Source organism: Eptesicus fuscus, chromosome 22 (genome assembly GCF_027574615.1).
Source record: "Eptesicus fuscus isolate TK198812 chromosome 22, DD_ASM_mEF_20220401, whole genome shotgun sequence".
Lineage (NCBI taxonomy): Eukaryota > Metazoa > Chordata > Mammalia > Chiroptera > Vespertilionidae > Eptesicus > Eptesicus fuscus.
The window spans coordinates 29,335,918-29,350,605 of record NC_072494.1 but is presented as its reverse complement, the minus strand read 5'-3'; the positions used below and the strand labels follow the sequence as shown (position 1 = coordinate 29,350,605).

The following is a 14,688-nucleotide window of genomic DNA, read 5'->3' as shown; positions in this document are numbered from 1 at the left end:
GAAATTCAGAGGATGGTGCTGTTGTTTCCATAGTTTGGGTTGAGAGACATGGGAAGATGAGATGGAAAGGGGATCTGGGCAGAGGGAACAGCATAAGCAAAGATGTGCAGGGCCAGCTAAGAAGACCTCCTTTTAGTTGCTGTCAGGGTCCCTCACAGCCAGACTCCTTTCTCTCCTGGGCTGACAGAATTCCCTTCAAGTCTCAGTATGTCTTAGGTCTGTCTTTTCAGCAAGTCAAGGATGCAGTCTAGCGTATTGGTTAGGAGGCCCTTAGCTGCTGCCACCACAGGCACCTGGCATTTGATGGGAGTGCCGTAGTCTGAGATGCTCTCTTCTTAGGGAGTCTTTTTCGTGTGAGAAGCAAGTTATATAGCATTTTGAAAAAAATCATGCTCTGGTGTAGACTTGCATAAATGAATGTATTGTATTTTTTTAAAGAAACCATGAAAGCTTTCATTACCTAAACTCTAATTAAACTTGTTCCTTGTAGAAAACACAGGATATTAGCTTATTTTGTACTTGGCTCAACTTCTTTGTTTTCATATATTGAGTGATCTTCTACATAACTCCCAGTTAAACTCAGTGGAAACACTTCAGAAATGTTTTCAATCCAACATTTTATTGAGCACCTACGATGTGCCGGCATGGTTCATTGTTTAAGAGTAGAAGACCCTGAGATCCAAACTGCCTGGGTCTGTTCCTAGCTCTGCCACTTACTAGCTGTGGACCAGTTAACCATCTTCTGCCTCAGTTTCCCTATGTGTGAAATAGGTATTACGATAGTATCTACCTCATAAGGTTTTTATGAAAATTAAATGAGATAATGCAAATATAGCATTTAGAACAGTGCCTACCTATAGTAACTACTCAATACAGGTCAGCCCTTAATATGTACTAGAACCTGGCCAGGAGCTTGGATGGAGCTGCAATGGACAATGTCCTAAAATCTCAGAGCTGCTGTCCAATGGGGAACCCAGAGAGCAGACACATAATCAGCAATAAGAATGATGCACAGTGTAAAAGGGGCGGGCAAGGGAATTATTCATTACTAGAGGCCTGGTGCACGGATTCATGCACCGGTGGGCTCCCTCGGCCTGGCCTGCGGGGATCGGGCTGAAACCGGCCAGATGAATGGATTCGTCCAGGGCATGTCCAGCCCGTCTCGCCCTGTCCCAATCGGCTGGATCCCAGCAGCAAGCTAACCTACTGGTCGGAGCATCTACCCCCTGGTGGTCAGTGCGCGTCATAGCGACTGGTCAAATGGTCGGACACTTAGCATATTAGGCTTTTGTTATATAGGATAGGCCCCTGTAGATACTCTTATTTTCTTACGTTATTAACATAAATGGATTCACTTAGCATCATAGATCCTCAGGGTTGAAAGAAGCTTTCAAAAGTCTCTCGTCCATTTCATTGACCCAGGTAAAAGCTTCCTTCAAAGGACACCATGGCCATGCCTGCCTCCTTCTCCTGCTCCATCCCTGCACCAGCAGCTTCACTGTAAAAGGGAATGCGTGTGTCTCCCATGCGTGGAGGGACCCAGGGCGGCCTGCAGGAGTAAAGGGGCCTGGTCCCGAGGGTGTCACTCAACATTGCCCCTCCCTCTCAGGGTATCTATGAAATCCGCTTGCCCCAGCCGCCCTTGGGTGTGGCCCTTTTCTTGCCTAGCCTGGCTTCCCCCACGCAGCTCAGCTCAGAGATGTCAACTGACAGTCCTGGGTTCACGTCCGCATAGTTTTGAGGGAGAGAGCAACCCTCACCTCCAGGTTAGAACATCCTTGGGAGGACTCTGATTGGCTGCTGGGTGCAGGGGGATGTGGTCCTCAGACTGGGCCTCCTGAGGCTGTGCACCCACCCTTCTTCCTGGGAGATGGCAGATAAGGATAAGGTGAAAGGTTGGGTGTGAGAGGAAGTCCCCCACCTCACACAGAAAACAATGTGATAACCCAAAGAAGGGCGAGAAAGAATGCTGATCAGCAAAAGCCAGTGTGACCACAGTGTACTATGGCTTTGCAGTTAGGAGTCTTCAAGTTTGCTTCCCTGTGGTGACTGAGATGATGTGTTATTATCGCCATATCCCCCCACAGGGGGACCAGGTAATGACATAATTGATACAATCTACATGTATAATAAAGGCCCTTTATTGGCCTACACTTAATAAAAGGATCAATATGTACACTGAGTGGCCAGATTGTTATGATCTCTGAACGCATAATAATCTGGCCACTCAGTGTATATCCTATATAATAAAAGGCTAATATGCAAATTGTCTCCTCAACCAGGAGTTCGACCAGCAGGCAGGCCGGCCGGCCAACCGCCCATGTCCCCTCCCCCTGGCCAGGTTGGCTGGACCCCACCCATGCATGAATTCATTCACCAGGCCCCTATAAAATATATATATATACTGAGTGCCAGATTATTATGCGTTCAGAGATCATAATAATCTGGCCACTTAGTGTATATTTCAAGTCACAAGTAAGTATAAGGCACTGTGCTAATAGGGACCCCATAATAGGTAAAATGGTTCATATTCTTTGGGAATTATTAGGGAGATTAAACATGTAGTACAACAATGCCACAGACTATGGGACTTTGTGGTAAACATGAGAGGAAAGGTACCAAGTCCGCTGGAAGTTCGGTGGGAGAAGTGAATGCATAATTCCTATTAGAGGCCCATTGTGGAATTTCCTTTGGTTACTAGAAAGAGACCTGGCCTCGGTGGCTTAAACATCTCTGGAGGCTCATCTCATGTAGGCAGCATGACAGCTCCAACAAAGTCATTGGGAGTCAGGCTTCTTGCTTTTTCCTCCTATATCCTTAGCACCGGTTTCCAGCCTCAGTATCACCTGATGGCTGCTAGAATTCCAGCAATCTCAACCGCATTCCAGGAATGGAAGGGAGGAAGAGGGGGAGGGGGTAAAAGAGACTCAGCGCAGTCAGCTCCTTGTAAGCAGTTTTTGCATTTGTCTTATATAACACTTTGCTTTCATTTTCTTGATGAGAACTTGGTTATGTGCCTATACCTAACTATAGGGGAGGATATAAAATGCAGTCTTTTAGCCACCTATAATAATAAAAGCATAATATGCAAATCGACCCAACGGACGAACAGCAGAATGACCGTCCAGTCGTGCTACAACACTCATTGGCACCAGGCCCGCCATCGCCCCATGATCTCCCCGCAGAGGGAGGCCCAAGCCACAGGCTGGTGGAGTGATTGATTGGGGGCTCCGTGGAACCGGGGAACCTGGGGTGTGTGGCAGCGGATGCGGGCAGGCCAGGCCAAAGCATTTATAGGAGGGGCCGGGGCTACGAAGCTGGGGCTGTGAAGGAGCCGGGGCTTCGAAGCCAGCAGCCAGGGGAAGGAAGGCCTATCCTTGCCTCTAGTATTGAATAAAATCTGTTTTTTTTTTGTTTGGTTTGTTTTTTTTTTTGTTACCAAAGAAGAAGGGAAGAATGATGATCTGGGGTCAATTGGCAATGTCTGCCAATCCCACACATCTTCTAGAATATTGGGCTTTTACTGCCATTACCTATGTAAGAAAACTTATTAAGCATTTTCTGTCTGTGCATGCTGACATAGACGCAGTGGAGGTGGAGAGCAAAACTGTTTCCTCTAGTAGCTTATGGTTGGGTCAGGAGGAGGGAAGAAACACGGGAGTGCAGTTTCTACAAGCCAAGCTCTTTGCTGGATCCATAAAACAACAAGGGAGTCTGAGAGCATAGATACCCTTTCATATTGCCTCTCCTGCACAGCCATAGGAGAGGCTGAGGCTCAGTATTTTACTTTCTGGCCTCTATGGTAGAGGAAATCAAACCACAGGTGGGTCAGAATGTGGGTGTTTTGTGAGGCTCCGCAAACTTTTCTGAAAAGGGTAAGAGTAAATATTTTAGGCTTCGTGGGCCATATGGTCTCTGTCTACCATTGCAGCATGAAAGGAACCACAGACAATAAATACATAAATGCACTACTGTGACCATGCCTCAATAAAACTTTATTTATTAAAATAGGCAGTGGCTGGATTTGGCCCATGGGCCATGATTACCAACCCTGGTTTAGTGATTCAATCCACAATATCTTCTGTTGGGCCCAAATATTTCAGCCAAAATGTGATCATCACAACTTGGGGTGCAGACATCCCTGAAAGATGAGAGTGGAGAATGGATCGCACAAGATGATCTGGTGATCCAGGGTTGACGCCGCGGCTGATGACCTTGTAGGGTGGCGCATCCCTCCTGCGTTACTCACTGTGTGTCCCTCCCCCAACCACAGGGCTGGTCACAGAGATGACCGACAGCCACCCCACCTGGGGAAGAGAGGATGGTAAATGCTGTAACTAAAAGTCTGAGGTTTGAATGGGCCGATAGGATTTATTGAGTGCCTTAACTATGTTTTCATATTCTCGAGCTCTTTGGTACCGAGAGAATAAACTAACGGCAGATGTTTGGGATGGGGGTTAGAGAAAGCGCCTCTAATTTTCCTAGCCTCCCAACTTTCACTTTTGTACTTGGCTTCACCTTTGCTAGAGTAGAACCAGCATTGAGACAGTATGTGTAATATAATCTCACATCAAACCTTCGTGTTTATCATTAAAAATATGGCAACAGCCGAAACCGGTTTGGCTCAGTGGATAGAGCGTCGGCCTGCGGACTCAAGGGTCCCAGGTTCGATTCCGGTCAAGGGCATGTACCTTGGCTGCGGGCACATCCCCAGTAGGGGGTGTGCAAGAGGCAGCTGATCGATGTTTCTCTCTCATCCATGTTTCTAACTGTCTATCCCTCTCTCTTTCTCTCTGTAAAAAATCAATAAAATATATTAAAAAAAAAATATGGCAACATCATTGCGGTTATACACAGTTACCAAGGAAACCAGTTTATCATAATTAGCTATTTATTCCGTCGTCTTTCTCTCTCTCTCTCCCTTCCACCTGAGCTTTCTTCGGGCTGAAAGGTGTGATAAGCTGTTATCAGCCTGGGCTCAGTGGCTAATGAGGGTCCTAATATTGACTCATGGAATTACACTGTTCTTTCCCATAACTGTGCTGTAGTGCATTGTCTGTACTTATTACAAACAGACACGGGGATGGAACAATTGGTTTATTCTATGTGTTTTAAATAGTCAAAATAGCTGTCCCCAGGGCAGTGGTATATCAAAACCCAACAGATGGAAGATAAAAACTTTGGAAGATAAAAACTATAAAAGACTTGTGGCTCTTTTCTTGCATTAGGAAATGGTTTTAAAAGGAATTGCTTCCTGGATGGGGCTTCCCAGTCCTGCAGGACCTTTCTTATGTTTGTTGTTCATTACAGTAGAGGTTTGTGGGTTGGGTCAGGAGGAGGGAAGAAACACGGGAGTGCAGTTTCTACTCCACGCTGATGTCCTAGAGCAGGGGTTGGCAAACGTTTTCTGCACAGGACCATGCAGTAAACATTTTAGGTTTTGCAGGTCTCCTGCCTTTTAGCAGGAAAACAGCCATGGACAATAGGTAATGCATAAGCGAGGCTGTGTTCCAATAAAACTTTATTTATATAAACAGGCTGGGGGCCATATTTGGCTCACTGATGGCAGTTTGCTGACACTGGTCTAGAGCCTCAGTCCCTAATGCAGGGAATGAACTTCAAGTTGGATCTCTTAGCGTGAGAACAACACGTGGGTGAGCCACCGGGAGCCAATGTGCTCCTACTCAGCTGTCCTCTGGCACGCCTCTTCCTGCTTGTCAATCTCTCATCGAGAGGGGTGGTTTCTCATAGCGACCTCCGCCCCACAGAGGGTTCGACTAGGGGTCAGTAATCTGGGGTGCGTCCTGATTTAGACACTTAATTGGATGACATCTTCTCATCTGTAATCCATTCTCCCTGCCCTAAAGAGCTGTAAGAGTCAACAGAAACAATGAGTGGTCAACTCCAAACCGTATAGCCATATCAGGGGTGACTGTTAAGACTTTGCTTTAAAGCAGATGTCACAGATATGATGGGAATGACCCTCCAGGTTTTTATTCCAACTGTCATTTTTGAGCCTTGAGCCCACCCTGCACTGTACTTCTGGGAAACTGTCCAGCCCGAGTTTTAATCCCCCTAGCAGCTGAGTTCAAGACCTTCCAAGATAGCCTGCTCCATTCAGAGATACGCCTGGTTGTCAGAAATGTCTTGCTGATATTGAGCACGAATCTGTCTTTCTAGATCTTCCACCCCTTGATTCTGGTTCTGTGCCTTAGCATTTTCCAGAATAAGATTCACCTCTTTTACTGGACAGCTTTTTGAACATTTGAAGATAGAGGTCATGGTCTCCAAATTAAACATTATGTCAAATGAAACTATATGACATGGTTTTGAAGCTTTTCACCCTTCAGGTTGCTCTCCTTTGCACAAGTTCCATTCCTCAATGATCCTCCTGATTGGTATACCCACAATTTGACATAACATTCCGTGCATGTTCTGACTAGTACAGAGTAGAGTAGCATTATCATCTCCTTTGTTCTAGATTTAATGCGTCTGTTAATATGGCCTAAAATCACATGCGACCACATAACAATGTTGGATTTTGAGTTGAAGTTGACTAAAACCTTTGTGTATTTTCCACATATTTATGAACTCATGGCTACCCCGTCCTGACTAGTACAGAGTAACGTTTGCCTGGATTTCCAATAACATTTTTTTGGGGGGCTGGATTTGGCTCTTTTAAACACAAGGTCAGAGTCCTTTGAATTGTGACTATATTTTTCAATTTGGGTAGTGTGTTTAAATGAATATGCTGACTGGGATGTCAACCCTGTCTTCACACAGCCTACCATGGTCTGCTACAGTCAGAGATACGGCCTCTGAATCAGTATTCTTCAGTTTTTACAGGTCTGTGAAACCATAAGGAGCTTATTCTAGAATGCAAATAGAAACACTGCATCAAGGAAGTCTCAGCTGAACTAAACACCGTGCTTAGTGACAGAGTTGATTTGCAGTTTGCAGATAGGCGGTCGTCTTTAGACCACACTTTGACTAATGTGGCTCTAAGTGACACTCTTGGATCTTGATTGGAACCCTAGAAGCTGGTTTAAGGAGGGTTGATGAGAAGAAAAAACATCTTCAGAAAGAATAAAAAGGATCACGATGATTAGATGAAAATTATCCTTGAGATGCAGTCTAAGTTAGGGTCCTAATGGAAAACCTCTTCAGCCTGGATTTCAGTGATTATTCCATGCACATTTGTTGATTTCTCAATCTGTGAGAGGCATTGTGCTAAGCACTGGGGGTTCCAAAATTTAAATAAGATGTGGGCTGAGCCGTGGTAGGGTAGCCTTCAATGCAAACAAATAACAAATGGTGGCATAAGCTGCTGGTGGCCCCCTCCAGTATTCTCTCCTTTCATCTTAGTGAGATGATTTTTTAGAATCCTGATTTTTTATTTATTCATTGCAGCAATGTCCTCAGGTAAAAGACCACATCTCCCATCATCCCTTGCAGTTATACTTGTGATCATGTGATTTCCAGCTATGATGGATCATGAGGGGACCTTAATGATGGGAATTTCCTGCCATAGGGATATTGGAGCAGAAAGACAGAAGGGATTTGTCTCTGATGACTTTGGGGAGCTCCCAGCCCTACCTCACTGTGGACTTCTTTTACAAGAGAGAATAAATCGTCGTGTGTTCCAGCTTTTGCTACATGCAGCTGAACCTCATCTTGGTAGAGAGTTAGACCCTCGGAAGGTGGTTGAAACAGCATTCAGAGTGCACTATTGACTGAGCGGAGGAGGTGGGAAGACAAATATTTGGAGCTCAGATTTCTGCAAACTGGAAAGCCAGAGTCTAGTTATGCATTGGTAGAGCATTTGATTGCATTGCTCCTGCTCTAACCCAGAAAACAAATCACACGTTGACCGAGGCTCTTGCTGTAGGGGAAATGGCAGGAAAAATCCAGAGTGCTGGTTTGCTGTCTCCTTCTTGCCACTTCCAGCAAAGCCTTGCGAAGGAGAGCTGGCCAGGCAGAGGGCCGATCCGGAAAGACACGCCACTTAGCTTAGGACAGTGATGGCGAACCTATGACACGCGTGTCAGCACTGACATGCATAGCCATTTCTGATGACACGCGGCCGCATGCCGAGGATGAAACATTTGCTGCTCCTGAGGATGAAACATTTGCAACTAGAGTCTTGGAGTTAGTTTTTTCCTCAAAGTGACACACTACCCGAGTTATGCTCAGTTTTTTGGCGAAGTTTGACACACCAAGCTCAAAAGGTTGCCCATCACTGGCTTAGGAGGTGTGCTCTGCCCAGAGGCCTGCAGTCTAAGTTGATTGAGAATCAACTATAATATGAAACTTGGCTGGCTCTTTAGAGTGGCTAACAAACCAACACCTTCGCAGGATATAAGGCTGCTGCCGCCACAGTGAAGACGAGATGAAGGGTGTTGTCTTCCATGGTGTGCACTGCCTGCGTCTGAACTTATTTCTGTTAGAGACCGAACTCATGTCTGTAAGCTTCTGAGATTTTGCCTTCTCTGTTTATTTAGTGGAACTTAATCTTAGTGATACTCCCATAGTCTGGGGGCCGAATATGGGCGTTTCCTCTGGTCGTGCTGAGGACTTGGTACATTATTATCCTCTGGGCAGGGCCAGTCCTGACAAGACCATGGTTTAGAGAGGTAAGGAGCGGGCAACCTCTAAGATGCTGTAGGCTGGAGGGTATGGACAAGGCCTGCTATTTCATGTCTTCCTGCACCTCGGCTTGTAGGGCTCCTGGCATCGACCTAATATTACACTTTTATTCCTTTCATTCTGAAGGCATTTCCAATGTTGAAAGTCCCTTCTTAATGACTTTCAAAAACTCAGAGTAGGGATGGACACAAGAATGCCACAGCCCCTGGCAGTTGCCAAAGACCTTGGCCCTGTGGGCCGAGCTCAGAGCTCCAGGAGGGAGGCAAAGATGCTGGGAGCGGGAAGGGCACCCCCAGGGAATGGAGAGGGTGTCACAGGGAAAAGTGGCCATGCTCACAGTTCTGCTCAAGGCCAGTGCCGCCTGCGATGGGGGCACTGGGACCTGGTTTTCGGTGAAACCCGTTCTCTAGTCTAGGCTGAACCTGCGCTGCACCCGGGAAGTGGAATTGGATTCACGTAGACAGCCGATCTGGACCTTGTGGGCCTGGATTATTTGTTTGGCTGTCTCCACTGATCAAATTGACGTGATTTTTGCCAAATCTCTTCTCAGGTGTGCTCCCCGAGGCAGCTGGTGCGGCCAGCAGGAGGGGTGGGCCTCCAAGGACAAGCCAGATTAGAGTCTTAGCACATGCTTGCTACCTGGTCGGCCCAGGGAGCCAGCCATTTAATCAGAGCTCAGAAGGGAGGGCCCGGGTGGGGGAAGTGGGGATAGATGGGCCTCAGCTCTGCTGGCTTCAAGAAGATCTAACAGTGATGCAGCTTGCGCTGCCCCAGGCAACCCTCCAGACCGGCAGATAACACGGTGCCTGATTGCTTGTAGGGAGCCGCCCAGTTCTCTCCTTCTCACTGAGGTGTTCGTGTTGAGGGTACCACACAGTCTTATCTCAAAGCAGTTGTGTGGGGAGGTGAGTTTCTTAAACTCCAGGGCCAAGAAAAGCTTAAAAGAGGCTGTGAAACAGACAGGGAACGAAGTCCTTCTCTTACCCCTTCTCGGGATGTTGGGATCCCCAGCACCCGCACGCTCTGGACCTCAGTGGTTTCTCTGATTACTTTGCATGCCTCGTCTCCTCAACCAGGATACGTTTTCTTTTCTTTCTTTTTAAAAAAAATATATTTTATTGATTTTTTACTGAGAGGAAGGGAGAGGGAAAGAGAGTTAGAAATATCGATGAGAGCCGAAACCGGTTTGGCTCGGTGGATAGAGCGTCGGCCTGCGGATTGGAAGGTCCCGGGTTCGATTCCGGTCAAGGGCATATACCTTGGTTGCGGGCACATCCCCAGTGGGGGGTGTGCAGGAGGCAGCTGGTCGATGTTTCTCTCTCATCGACGTTTCTAGCTCTCTATCCCTCTCCCTTCCTCCCTGTAAAAATAAAATATATTAAAAAAAAGAAAAAAAGAAATATCGATGAGAGAAGAAACGTCGATCCGCAAGGTACATGCCCTTGACCGGAATCGAACCTGGGACCTTTCAGTCTGCAGACCGACGCTCTATCCACTGAGCCAAACGGGTTAGGGCAGGATACGTTTTCTTTAAGAGCACGGTTCTTTATTGGTTTCCTTAGCACCCAGTAGAGTGCCCAGCATATGATCAGTGCTCAGAGAGCTGTTGGTCTTCACATAATGCCATAAGATTTACTGAGCACTTATTATGTGCTTGTGCACGTTGGGGAGAACAAAGATGGCCAAGGTTAATTTATGAGGAGCCCCCTGGTTTCAGGGGGTGACAGTGCAGCGATCATTTGGGGTATAGAATGCACTGGACGCCAACACACTCTCACTGAGCCGGAGCCCTGTGAGGGCTGAGGAAACAAGGGCGGTGTTATTAGCCCCATTCAATAGAGGACAAAACTGAGGTTCGGGGAGATAAATGACGTGCTCAAGATTATGCACTAGCAAGAGCCAGAGCTGGATTGAAGCTCAGGTTTGCTGACTCCCCTTGCATCTCTAGACTGGCCCCCTTTTAATGGATTGCATCTTAGTCTTGGGGGGTGGGGGCAGGGGCATTGGGTGCCTGGGTGAGGCAGAGATCTCAAACTTGTGCCCTGTAGCTCCAGGCAGCCTGCAGATGGGTTTGTTAGCTTCAGGCAACATTGTTCTTTTAAATCAAACCAATATTTAAAAATCAGGATATTTCAGATAAAGATTCAGATCTCTGGGTTCGCTTTTAAAAATGAGAATCCTGACATAATACTCCTGCATAACCACAGTTTGCTAGTGCCCAGCGGTGGCTGCTTGCCCTTTAGTGGGACACGGCTTTCCATTAGCTGTAGCATATTCCCCCTCTCCCCCCCCCCCCGGTCCCCTCTCCCTCCCGCCTGACCTCTTCAGGCCTTTGAATTTGGGAGCCTGGGGTTGAGGGATCAGAAGGCCAAACCCACCCGTAACTCTTATCCCTGAATACTCGTAGCATATTCCAGTAGAAAGAGCACTGGACCAGGAGTCAGAGATCTTGGGCCGTTGTCCCCTCTGTGATCATTTTCCTCTTCCTCGTTGCAGAATGAACACCAGCTATGGTCTGCGTAGCCCCCTGCATTTCTGTGTAATGTTGACAGGCAGCGGGGGGAAAGCTGTTCACAAACTGTTGACCAAGAATAAAGGACAGGCAGGTGGTTGTGATGAATGAATAGTTGGGATTTGTGAAGGTGGATGCTGCAGAGACAAGGGGGTGTCTGCCTGCACCCCCACAATCCCTGGGCCAAGGCCTCCAGCCTGCCTTCAAGTTGGGTACGGGGAAGTGGATGTCGACAAGTGTAGGCACAGCTTCTGATCCAATGACCCAAATGTTGCATCAAACCCACTGAGAAATCACTGGCCAGATGGGCAGGTGGGTGCAGGAAGCTCCCAGAGGCCTTTGCCCACAGAATCTTTGGTCCCCAGGCCCGTGCACATGGGCCAGCCCCGAGGGCCCGTCCTGGCAAGGGGGAGCAGCTGGGTGTCTGCCTGTCCATGTCCATTCCAGCTCTGTCCCCTTTCGCCCTCAGACCACTCCAGTTGGACTCCCTCTCTCGGGAACTTCTGCTTTGTCATTTAAAATAGTTTGGGAACTTCAGATGTAGCTGGGTGTCAGAGCAGTTTATTTGGTCTGTAGGCGTTTTTGTTTTTAAAATTCATGGCATGTTCCTTGCAACATGTTTTATTATATTTTCACCACCTGTTCTACCTTGGGGGTGGTTTTAAAATCTGGGACTATCTATCTATCTGTCCTTTTTTACGTTTCCTTATTTGCCATTTGTATGTGTCTTACAAACACACACACACACACACACACACACACACACACACACACAATGTGAATTTAAATATGGGTATGGAATATATTATCCCTCCTCCTTTGTGGCTCGATTAGCTTTAAACTCTGGTTGTAATGTTGAAGGTGTATGTTTTACCAGGCTAATTATGGAGTTTTAAATGATACATTTGTAAAACAAATAAATACTTGGAAAACCCTTTGCCAGTGTGAAGTGCTATTTCTCCGAACATTGAGAACAAAAAATATATCACAATATTTAATCCTCTAAGGAAAAAAGCCTTTGAAAGCTTTACAAGTTCTTCCCGCTGAAGTGGGAATGGGAAGTAATGTGCCTGTTTTTACAGATGGGAGTTAAATGCCTGTAAGAGTAGCTGGAGGACCAGTAGTGAAGTTGGGGAGTGGAGGAGTATCCATCCTCAAACTTACAACATCCATGTAATTATTTGCAGTATTTCTCAGTGGCAACAGGACAAGGGACCAAGGTATATTTGTAGTACTATATCCCATTTCCTTTCTCTAAAAATACAAGTCCCATACATTCAGTTTTAATGATGGTCTCATTTGAGCCCCTGGATCCCGCTGTGCCTGAAGCCTGGACTTTTTAAGTTATGTGAGCCAAGAAATTATCTTTGGGCTTGTTCTACTTGAAACTAAAGAGAAAAAAAAAATCTAAAAACCAAAAAACAACCTATGCAAATCAATTAAACTCTGAACATATTATGACATTAAAATGTAAGATGGTCATTATTTCTCCCTCCCTTTTTAAAAATATTAGATTAAAAAAACACACACCCATATATCTATGTGGAATATCCTATTGCTTATAAAACCAGGTCCACAGATATATAAAACTCAAATGAAATCAAGCTTCTTTTAGGAGAAATAAAAAAGGTGGTGTACTGTATTTTCCATAATATCATTGGAAAATATTTACTAGGGTCCCTGACATGGTGCCCTTTTGCTGAGATTTTTCCAGAAGGATTTTGTTTGCGGCATTGAGATAGTGACTCTCTCTTTGTTGCCATGGAAACAAAAGCTCCCCATGGGCAGTCAGGAGCCTCCAAATCCTCTGTGGGCCCACTCTTCCTGTTGCACTGGGACGTGATCTGTAGACCCACATGACTGGTCAGATGGTGAATAAGTAGAGCATTGTGCACAAATTCCATAATTTATGCAAGTGGAATTTGCAGAGTAATATCCTGGAACTAATACGAGGCTAGGATCTTGTAATGGATAAGAACATGGACTTTGGTGTCATAGAAACCTAACTTAAGCAAGTTATTTGACCTCTTTAAGCATCAATTTCTTTACCTATAAATGGAATACTATGATTGATAGTATATGCTCAATAATTGGCAGCTATTCCTATTATTTCCTGAAAGTCTGACCAAATGAATCTGGGATCCACTGCATGCTAAAATCCTATCTTGAGACTCATAATGTTCATTAGCATATTAAAGACTTAGAGGAGTCCACAAATAAAGCAAACTGATTGCTTTTATTTATCCAAGTGTTTTTAAACCGAACTAAGGCATAAAATACTTCTCTGCTGTTTTCCTGCAGAACCGGGATCCCATGGAACACACTTCGAGAAACCCCAGGGGTGAGTAACCTATAATAATTGGGGGGCGGGATTCATTAGGTGACCACTAGGGGGTGTGCCAGCCAAGTTTTCTGATTCTCAGTCAGAAAAGAGGGTTTGCTTTGGGCTTCCAAAGAAGAGAGCTTTTGAAGGCTCTGCTGGGGAGGAAGGAGAGACCAAAATGGCAATGGTTTACGGAAGCAAGGGGAGAGAAGCGGTCATACCATGTGGAAAGATGGCAGAAGTTCCCTGCCCTTCCTTTCTGTTAAGACGTGCAAATGGCTGGCCTTTGGAAAATGGACCAGTAGAGACCCCAGAGCGGCTGAAATGGGAGGCGTGACTTGGAGGCCAGGCCAAGGCAGGGGTGAGGACAGTGAAGGCCGCCCCCAGCAGAGCAACCGACCCTCCAGGAGGGGCGTGTCAAAAGACTAACATTTTCCAGGATATTGGATTCTATGTCTAACAGGAAGATTTTTTATATGTAGATATACACACATATGTAATCCATAGATCTTATATATACACTGAGTGGCCAGATTATTATGATCTCTGAACGCATAATAATCTGGCCACTCAGTGTACTTCTCGAGTACATCATTTATTTGATATCAAAGATATTATAAATCGTGCACCTGACCAGTTTTCCCCTTTGCACTGGCTGATAGGAAGCTCAGGACACATAGGTGGTTGATCTCCAGCAAAAGTCTAGAATACTTTTGGTAGCCATTTGAGATGCAAATACATTGAGTGGCCAGATTATTATGCGTTCAGAGATCATAATAATCTGGCCACTCAGTGTATATATAACATAAAGATTAGACATAGCGTATATATTTAATACATATATATTTTCTGTTAACTATACATTTTTCCTTAACCCTGTGCAAAGTATGAGCTTATGTGTAAGTGAATTAGAGTGGCGGATTTGAGCTGGACACTGATGATAATAATGTTCCTAGTGGAAAATCTGGGAAGTTCTGAAGAGCCATCAGACACCCCTCCCCATAGCATTTGGAGGTATGTGGGCGGATGTCTAAGTAATTGGGTACCTGAGGAGCACATGTTGGTTAGGATTCTTCTGGTTACAAATGACGGAAATCCAATTCCCACAGCGGGGGTGAAAAAGGAGGCTTTATTAGGAAGATTGTAGCCTCTCCAGGCCTCAGGAGCAATGAGACCCACAGGGTCTCACCTGCTGTCGGGACATCCT

The 14,688-nt window shown here is 45.9% G+C and overlaps 1 protein-coding gene across 1 annotated transcript in view; it reads left to right on the top strand.

The window, feature by feature from the left end:
- RPS6KC1 (ribosomal protein S6 kinase C1) overlaps window positions 1–13,501 on the top strand; it is a 238,026-nt gene extending 224,525 nt beyond the window's left edge. Inside the window, exon 16 of the transcript XR_008555068.1 lies at window positions 13,460–13,501. The gene's annotated coding sequence lies outside the window, so the exon portion shown is untranslated. The remainder of the gene's footprint in view (window positions 1–13,459) is intronic.
- The last annotated feature ends 1,187 nt before the right edge of the window (window positions 13,502–14,688 follow it).